This window comes from Trachurus japonicus, chromosome 10, assembly GCF_045865225.1.
Source record: "Trachurus japonicus isolate A0001 chromosome 10, Traja_1.0".
NCBI lineage: Eukaryota > Metazoa > Chordata > Actinopteri > Carangiformes > Carangidae > Trachurus > Trachurus japonicus.
In genome coordinates this window covers 37,768,219-37,776,854 of record NC_140916.1, presented here as the reverse complement: position 1 = coordinate 37,776,854, position 8,636 = coordinate 37,768,219, and the positions used below count along the sequence as shown (strand labels likewise).

Here is an 8,636-nt window from a genome sequence, read left to right as displayed (position 1 = left end):
TGTTGGGCCGTTGCTATGGTTTCTTCTTCTTCTGTGGTGTTTAACGGCGGCACCCAAAGTTTTTTTTAACAACTTTATTGACAACAAGAGTATACACAGGATTGAATACAGTTAGATTAGGCGGGTGCATATATAGTCTACTTGCCAACAATGAGTACCCGGAAATGTTGAGTACCCCAAAGTTTTATGTTAGAAATAGATAGTATGGGTCCCCAGTATTCAGAAACTGCCGGATGCTAACTTATATATATTGGGCAATTAGCATAACAGACATAATTAGCATAAATTAGCATAATTGCCTATATGGGCAATATTTCAACAAAATTGACTTGGCTGATCTGGGCAATATTGGAGTGGTTTTAGGGGTTATTGATGATGCTGAATCCATTTCTGACATTTTCAAAATTCAAAATGGCTGTCTAAACCGATGACCAGATTTTGAAATCCATCAAAATCGGCCCACTGGCGGTTAAAATCTGGTCACTTCCGGTTTAGACAGCCATTTTGAATTTTGAAAATGTCAGAAATGGATTCAGCATCATCAATAACCCCTAAAACCACTCCTATATTGCCCAGATCAGCCAGGTCAATTTTGTTGAAATATTGCCCATATAGGCAATTATGCTAATTTATGCTAATTATGTCAGTTATGCTAATTGCCCAATATATATAAGTTAGCATCCGGCAGTTTCTGAATACTGGGGACCCATACTATATATTTCTAACATAAAACTTTGGGGTACTCAACATTTCCGGGTTCACAATGGGGCCCTATGGGCTGGCAAGTAGACTAATATGAAAAAAAAATTCTAACAAAAGGTTTCTCAGCTGGTTTTTTTTGTATTAGATGTCCTTAAAGCAGAAGTAAGTGGTCCGGTCGTTTTCGCTAATGCTGCGTTCCAGGCAGGCTTTTGAAATCGTAAATTACAGCTTCAAGTCACAACTTACGACTTTGTAGCGTTTCAGGCAAGGGGGCAGTTGTCGGTCTGAGAAGTGAAGCTCACTTCCGCGTTCAAAAAGCTGCAATCCCCTCGGCTTCCTCTGGGGGCTGGCTCCAGAAGGGAGCAACTCCAATTGAGCCCCATGTTAAAATAGCCGATTTTACAGCTTTAAAAAACACATTTACAGCCTGGTACATTTCATTTTTTTGGTCTCAATCGATAGTTTCTACCCCCGCACACACTCTGAGGGGGGTGAATTTTTTTTAAACTCTACCGTTTTACTGTTATTAGGTTTAAAGTTCTGGCCAATTAGGGCGCAGAACCGTTGAGTGACAGGTCCGGCGACCACTGCTACGAGGCCAGTGGGCGGGCTCTCGGCCGGCCAACGGCCGCACCGCTCCAAATATGGCAAGTAGAATCCAACATGGCGCGGCTCAAACCCCCGTAGTAGCGGCACAAAACAGACTCCCCCAAACCAATGGGTGACGTCACGGACGCTACGTCCATTCTTTTTACAGTCTATGGTTTCAGGCAACCCACTCGTGTTTTTCCGACCTGTTTTACCGGTGAAAGTCACTATAACGGCCACTCGTAACTTCTGACCCGTGAACTCGTACCAGATCGAACTGGTACGACTTCACGGTCGGAAAAATACGAGTTTCCTTGAACGCACCATAACAGTCCTCGTCCCTACGTCGCCACATTCACGGCGTTCCTTGGCTGCACACACAGCCCTGCATGCCGTTCTCTCTCCTCATTGGATAAAAACTGTAGGATACGATAAATGTTTTCTCCTGGGCTCAGAGCAGAGCAGAGTGACTGACAGACCCGTGTTTCAGACCAAACACTCTATAGAAGTGATTGCTGTCGGAAGATACAACTATTTAAGACTTATATTAACACAAATATATCACTTACTTCTGCTTTAATAACATACTAAAAGTTTACCAAAGTTTGACCACTAGAAAGGTGTTATTTTCAAGATGGCGTCCAAGATGGATAGGAAGCCTGGGGAGACACCACAGGTGAATAGGGTAAAATTTTTAACTAACAGATATCACCATGAAACTTCCCAAGTTTATCACTTACATTAAGACACATATTTTTTGTATTACAAGTTTTGTCAAATTGTATGTTTAAATATGTAAATGAGGCTATACCTAATTAAATATGCACAAATTTGCATACATTTCCAGAACCGAAATCTGAACAATGGATAAAAGCTACTTTCAAAATTCTTGTTTTATTTTGTTGACACATTAGAGTCAGAAGTTTTTACAGAGGGGATTTTGGATATCTCTTTTTATCACTCTGTAAATGAGAAAATACTGTCACCAGCCCGAAAAATTCAAATATCGCCATGTTTTTAGGAGTAAAGATGAGATAAGTGTAATACACAACCAAACCATCATAAATACGCCAGGGGTTGACAGCAAGATAGAAAAAAGTAAAACAAAAACAAAAAAAACATACATTTAAATAATATTTTGTAAAGCTTACAAAGATCATACGTTTTAACAGCTTTTTTATTCTCACACTCACAGAGGGAGGAGATATAGCCTATTGACCAACATATGCAGACAGTTCCAAGAAGTTTGGCTTCTTACCAGAAAATTTTGACTCATGTATGTAAAATTTGGATAAAATAATTAACAAATTAATCATATAAAACTAAGAATTTTTTATTTTATTTTTATTTTTTTTATCATATTCAGTGTAGCCAAACAAAATATTTTTCCAGTATAAATTAAACTGGGGGTGAATATGATCACTGAGTTGTCTGGTGTGTGGGCAAGACCAAAATAAATGAACATCAATGTCCTTCTTAAGCCTTTGTATAGTTGGGTCAAATCTATGAAGCATTTTAAATGAAATCTCTTTGACCTTGTTGGTTAAAAAAAACTTATTAGGTAGTAGTTTACAGTCTATGGGTAGTAGCCAGAGTTTTTCCCAATTAATATTTCCAACAAATGTAGACCAGTAGGATAAAGCAGAGGGTGAACTTACAATATTTATAAGTTTATTTGAAAACAGGGACAGTGCACATTAAGAACATCACTGTAAATGCGCCAGAATTAGCCAAGAGGCTATTTTTCATCTGTAGTCCCCAGACGGATGTTAAAAAGTCACCCATCTTGTTGAAATAGTTGACGGATAAATTTGTTTTTATTTTTATTATTACCCGTGAAACAAGCTTTCCTCATTGCTGTTTCAGTAATGTTTAAAGATATGGGTAAGTTGTTGTTCATCCAAAGTGCAGCAGTGCTGCCACCTACAGGTTGCTGGCTGCCGCCTTTCATTTCATTTCAAATCCGGTTTCACCACAATCAACAATATGTTACTGCCCCCTCTTGCCCCTACAGTCTATGCTCTTGCCTCACATGTAGCCTAGTAGTAGCCTACTGCCCTGGCCTCTGCAATACATTTATGGACTTTTTCACAGGACATCGGACAACCTTTAAGTCACATCTCAACAATATAGTCAAACCTACTGTGCACACATAGGCCTAGGAGTAAAGGAAGAAAACAAGCCTTTTCTGGTGTATTTTGGCCATACAGTATTCCATTAGTGTTTTGCTCATTGGCAAATTAAATTTCATTTTCCAAGAAACTTGTAATACAAAAAATGTTACCTTTCATGCCTACTTTCATTGTGTAGCCTAAAGTTTCATTGTGGTAGGAGTAAAGGGGAAAAAAAAGTCTATTCGGGTGTATTTTGGGCATATTTGATTAGTGTAAGGCTCATTTGCATATTCAAATTCATTTTCAAAGAAAGTTGTAATACAAAAAATGTTACATTTCATGGATACTTTCATTGTGTAAAGTTTCATTGTGATAGGAGTAAAGGGAAAAAATAGCCCCATTGGGGTGTATTGTTGTCAGCACCATAGACTTTAATGATGTAAATAATGATGCAAATTAAACATATTTCCCCAACTAGGATTTCTTAGGACTTTTAGTATGTTGTTCTAGACACCTCACAGAAATGATGTATGGTGAAAAACATTCTGTGACTATTAGTTCTATTTTTGGGTTCAAAATGAGCTGGATTGCCTGGACTAAAATATCAACACATGCAAGATTAAAATATAAAAGTTCTGTTTCAATCCCTCTAGGATCCACTTCCCACCTCTGCTGTAGGCCTAGTCTCCTGTCAGTGTAGTGGTTAAAGGGATAGTATCATTTTTTAAAGTGGGGTTGTATGATCTACAAATAGCCCCTAAGTACTTTAATTGCAGTAGAAGACTCTCTGCACTCCTCCCGTTAGCAACGCCAGCCCATATATTAATGTAAAACCTCTTTTAGGCCGTGAAAATAGGCCGTTTCTTTGGGTCTGTTCACAAGACTGTATGTTGTAAATCTATGGGCAGGGCTATTATGGGCTGGCGTTGCTAACGGGAGGAGTGCAGAGAGTCTTCTACTGCAATTAAAGTACTTAGGGGCTATTTGTAGATCATACAACCCCACCTTTAAAAAAATGATACTATCCCTTTAATCCTTCACCAAACTGCATAACGATCACTTCCTATGGCCTCTTGTTTATAGCCTACATTGTCCAGTCACATACTGATGCATATTGATGTTTTGATACATCAAGCACAGATTATTTCCCTTTTCATCAATTCTGGTGTTTGTTTCTACCATCATTCAGATATGATACATTCTTCTCTTCTAAGAATTCTTCTGCTACCTGAGAATTGATGTCTATTATTCCCATAGTGTGATGTGTCCATTAAAATCACCACACTAAACAACACTACTGCTGTTGTGCTCCTCTATCTCCTCATGTTTGCTGTGCTCTGGTCTTATATCACCAGTTCTTTTCTCTCTGTCCACACCCTCACTTCCACTTCTTGTTCACTTCTATCCCTCGTTGTGAGGGATATCTTCTCCTCCTCCTCTCTATGAGTCTCACGCTCAGGTAGCCACACCACAACATCCAAATTTGCTTTCAGCCATGACTCCTGAACACAGAATGTCTGTCGGTGTCTGTCTAGCAGGTGAAAATGTCTTGTTCAGTCTTTTTAACATATTACAGTTAAAAAACTTAAAGGGATAGTTCAACATTTTGGCAAATTGGCCCATTGCCATAATCGCTATAGTCATAGCAGTAGGTTCATTACCTTTAATTGTAGGTGTAAGCTATTTTCAGTACGGCGGAGCGCAGCAGCTGGCTGCTCAGAGCTACGCTATGGAGGCTAATGGAATTTCTTGGTTTCCCTCATTAAACTCATCAAATTCAACATCCCAAAACTCCACAGCGCTTTTGTAGACAAGTTGTCTATACATGTTTTTATTTTTATACAACTTTATTGACAACAAGAGTATACACAGGATTGAATACAGTTAGATTAAATAAGTGTATACAACATTAATACACAACCAAACCATCATAAATACGCCAGGGGATGACAGCAAGATAGAAAAAACATAAACTTAAATAAATATTTTTGTAAAGCTTACAAAGATCATACGTTTGTGACCTGCACAACCACCACGCTATGAGATAATGACGGAACGATACGAAACGGAGCCGTTTTCGAGGTAAATACAGGGTAAATACGGAGACTGCTTGCTGAAAAACTGTCCCTGAACGCAACGCGCATCAGCGGTTTTGTATGAATTTACCTCGAAAACGGCTCCGTTTCGTATCGTTCCGTCATTATCTCATAGCGTGGTGGTTGTGCAGCTCACAACTTGTCTACAAAAGCGCTGTGGAGTTTTGGGATGTTGTATTTGATGAGTTTAATGAGGGAAACCAAGAAATTCCTTTAGCCTCCATAGCGTAGCTCTGAGCAGCCAGCTGCTGCACTCCGCCGTACTGAAAATAGCTTACACCTACAATTAAAGGTAATGAACCTACTGCTATGACTATAGCGATTATGGCAATGGGCCAATTTGCCAAAATGTTGAACTATCCCTTTAAGGAATGGAACCAATTTAGGCCCATGAGCATTAATAGAGACGGAGCATGTCACACCTGCTCTACTAAGGATGTGGCTGTCTTGAAAAATTGCAGTCATCTTGAAATTTAAAGTGGTCAACTTGTCGGTTGACCGATGGAGTCAACTCATTCCAGTTTTCATGCCGGTACCACCACAGCACCTTTATATATACATGTGCCGTCAAAACGGTGGAGTTTATGCAGATTTATGCAAATTTGCTCATGTTAACAAAGAATTTCAAAAAACTTGTAAATGATGGATGTGTGAATAATCATTATGATATCCATCCACCACCTCACCACTGACACACATGATACCATTGACCGCCTGTTATGCTATGATCGTGTCCTCTTTAAAAAAAATACAGCTCATGTTCCCTCTTTGTCCACAAGATGGCAGCACAGGACAGCTCAGCAGTCCAGTTCAACAGACATCATCCATTCAAATATATATACTGGACACTATATATTCAAATATGTATGGACTTTTTAAATATATGATATACTGATGATAATGTCTTGTCAGTTATGGAGGGAATGTCCTTAGCCTGTCTCACAGCAGAATGTCTGATGACAACATGAAGCGATCCCCTCCTGTTATAACACAAGGTTTGGCCCAAAGCTTTAGTGTTGGCTGTCCTATACTTAGGATTTAACTACAAGGCAGTTTAAGTCAATTTTTCTTTTTTTGGTCTTAAAATTGGCCACAGGTAATTCATTTAGAATCTCATGCCTGAAATTTAGTTTTGATTCTTTTTCAAAAATAATTGAAGAGGTGGACACCTTGCATGTTCAAATATAGAATAGATGATCTTAAACGGTTTTTGGAATTAGTACGCAGTGATGTTGTGTGACGTACTGCACAGCTTTCAGAGCTCAGTTTTCTGGTGCACCATGACTTCCAAGTCACATGGACACATTTAGTCCACTATACATGTAGGCTAAGTGTGCAGCAGCACGGCCAATAACAGGGTAACTGCAAAAACCATCACTACAGCAGGAAGCAACATTTCATGAAGGCATCATAATCTCATACGTTTAACAGCTCAAACAACAACAAAGAAAAGCAGAGGAACACAGTTTACATCCTTCTGCTTCTCTTCCCAGGGCCGTTGTATAGGGGAGAAAGGTGATGATAACTCTAGGGGCCCAGCGCCCAGTGGGGCCCATAAAAAACCCCAGTAGTCTAATCTTTGTATGACTGATTTATTCTTATCTTATTTTCCACTTAAAATAAGACTCATTACCTAAAAATTAACTTGTTTTTAGATCATTTTTCACTTGTTTCAAACTAATTTTCACTTGAAATAAATAGAAAAATCTGCCAGTGAAAGTAAGTTTTTTGTGCTTGTAATAAGGAAGAAAAACTTGTTCCACTATCAGATTTTTTCTACTTATTCCAAGTGAAAATCTGCTTGAAAGAAGTAAAAAGTGTCTAAAAACAAGCTACTTTTAATATGATGTGTCTTATTTTAAGTAGAATGAGATTTGTTTTGACTAGAAATGACATTTTGACTAGAAATAAGACAAATATTCTTGGTAAGACACTTGAGTTTTTGCAGTGTAATGCTGCATTAGCATCAAAACAAAGTAGGCTAAGTAAAAAATGATAATACATACGTAGTCTAAGAAAAAAAACTGGAAAAGTTAGGGGGAGGGGCCCACTTTAGTATTCTTTAAGGGGGCCCAGAATTCCTAGCAACGGCCCTGCCTCTTCCACACAGCTTCAAGAATGTGAGCAAAAGCCCTGAGTCGTCTTTAGCCACTGTAACTTGGTTTTAACTTAGTTTCCACCACATCTGTCTGCAGCTCACAGCTCCCTCCTTCTCCTCTGTCCCTCTTTGTCACCGTCCCCTTGCTCTCCTTAACTTTCATTTTTGTCTGTGAATGGCAACACACAAACAAACACAGAAAAAAAAAACAAAGTAGCTACACCACAAAAAGCAAGAAAGTGACTTCAGCTTAAAGGTGGAACACGCGCACAACAAAAAGCGCTGTCCGTGGTACTGAAACAGCTCCTGTTTAGTCAGTCTCATTCCAACAGAATGTAGCTACAGGATCATTTGCATCTTAGTTTGGACACAGACTCACATCACAGAATCATTAATACACATATACAGTGAACAGGGCCGTTGCTAGGAATTCTGGGCCCCCTTAAAGAATACTAAAGTGGGCCCCTCCCCCTAACTTTTCCAGTTTTTTTTTCTTAGACTACGTATGTATTATCATTTATTATTTAACCTACTTTGTTTTGATGCTAATGCAGCATTACACTGCAAAAACTCAAGTATCTTAGCAAGAATATTTGTCTTATTTCTGGTCAAAATGTCATTTCTAGTCAAAACAAATCTCATTATACTTAAAATAAGACTCATCATATTAAAAGTAGCTTGTTTTTAGACACTTTTTACTTCTTTCAAGCAGATTTTCACTTGAAATAAGTAGAAAAAATCTGATAGTGGAACAAGTTTTTCTTCCTTATTAGAAGCACAAAAAACTTTCACTGGCAGATTTTTCTACTTATTTCAAGTGAAAATTTGTTTGACACGAGTGAAAATGATCTAAAAACTAATCATCACCTAATTTTTTAGGTGATGAGTCTTATTTTAAGTGGAAAGAGATTAGTTTTGACTAGAAATGAGACATTTTGACAAGAAATAAGACAAATATTCTTGGAAAGATGTTGAGTTTTTACAGTGTACTATGAGTATTAGTCAGGGTCTTACGCAGAATAAATCAGTCATACAAAG

The 8,636-nt window shown here is 38.3% G+C and overlaps 1 long non-coding RNA gene across 1 annotated transcript in view; it reads right to left on the bottom strand.

Moving 5' to 3' along the window:
* LOC146980391 (uncharacterized) overlaps positions 1-6,103 on the bottom strand; it is a 301,847-nt gene extending 295,744 nt beyond the window's left edge. Inside the window, exon 1 of the long non-coding RNA XR_015036789.1 lies at positions 6,048-6,103. This is a non-coding gene — a long non-coding RNA (uncharacterized LOC146980391). The remainder of the gene's footprint in view (positions 1-6,047) is intronic.
* Between the last annotated feature and the right edge of the window lie 2,533 nt (positions 6,104-8,636).